Below are 1,562 nucleotides of genomic sequence, written 5' to 3' on the forward strand. Positions count from 1 at the left end.
CAAGGGGGGGGGCGAGGGGTTTTGTTTGTTTTAACTTCTGCAGGTCCTTTGTGGGTCTCGGCCAGATGTGTTCGACTGGCTTATGGCGTGGCTCCAAGGATCCCTTACCAGAGATGGCCAAGGTCAGCCTGCAAGGAGAGCAGCACCCATTCCAGCCCCTTGTGAGCCAAGGCCTCCAAACTCACCGCAAGCTCCACATGAACATTTTTGCCTTTGAACACTCTGAACAACCTATCTGCTGTTCCTCATGCCAATGAACTTTCGCCAGTGTGAACCACAAACCACAACTGTTCCAGCTGTACCCTTGAACATTTTGAACATTTTTGCCTTTGAACACTCTGAACAAACTATCTGCTTCATCATGCCAATTGTACCTGTGACAGCTATGGTTGCTCCTTTGGCAGGAACTTTCGCCAGTGTGAACCACAAACCACAACTGTTCCAGCCCCCACCAGATGCTATGGAATGCCCTGTGATCATGTCTACCTGGGGGGGTGGCTTGAAAAAAGTATTCATTATCTTGTAATCATTGTTTTATGTTTCCTTGTCATGTGTTTCATATACTGTATATCTCAATCTTGGTGCTTGTCCTGCAACCCCAACAGACGAACTACCTATTCTGCAGCTACTCCACGGCCATTAGTGCTCTCTCTCTATAATATTCATTCTGATCCCTCTGCGGAGGAATCAGACAATTCTGAAGAAGAACAATGTCTGCTTTAAAGACAAAAAAAGTGTGGCATGTGGGCACCAGATTAGCGATTAAGGCATGCCGGTCCTAGTCCAGCCCATATCCCAGACTCTGTAAATATCTGGATATTGATCAGTAACTCTGATCAAGAAGACATAGCTCTAAGTCCGATGACCTCTGACCATCCATAGTGCCTGTGGAGCTAGCTTGTTAATCATTATACCAATGCAAGCACCTTTAAGACAAATCCCCCGAAAGTTATTGTTCTCCTCTGGTTTTCTGAATGCGAACTCTGGACCCCAGCTATGTGAACTCTCAACCCCAGCACACGGATGGAGGGGAGGGGGGAAGCAGAATGGGCATAAAATAAACTGCTTGCTGCCTTGAGGGGCAGACTGATTTCTCTACCCTCAAGAGAGTTGTCTCGCGTGATTCTTCAGTTCTCTAAGCATGAAATCCCATTTTTTGGATCTTGTTTCTTTGATTATTAAATTGAGTTTATACACTGTTTTGTACTGTTGCTATTTCATCGCTCTCTAAATTTGTGTGACTCAGTTTTATTGCAGTCTTCATTGTAAGTGTAAGGGCTGCAGTGGCTCAAGTGGTTAAGATGCTGAACTGCAGACCAGGAGGTCGGTAGTTCAGCAGTTCAAGACCCAAGTGCCACATGACGGAGTGAGCTCCCATCCCTGGTCCCAGCTCTTGCCAACCTAGCAGTTCGAAAGCAAGTAATTGCAAGTAGATAAATAGGTACCACTTCGGTGGGAAGGTAACAGTGTTCCATGTGCCTTGGCGTTTAGTCATGCCGGGCACATGAACACAGAAATGTCTCTGGACAGCGCTGGCTCTTCGGCTTGGGACTGGGGTTGAG

This window comes from Gekko japonicus, unplaced genomic scaffold (genome assembly GCF_001447785.1).
Source record: "Gekko japonicus isolate JY-2015 unplaced genomic scaffold, Gekko_japonicus_V1.1 scaffold1347, whole genome shotgun sequence".
In the NCBI taxonomy this organism is placed as follows: Eukaryota; Metazoa; Chordata; class Lepidosauria; order Squamata; family Gekkonidae; genus Gekko; species Gekko japonicus.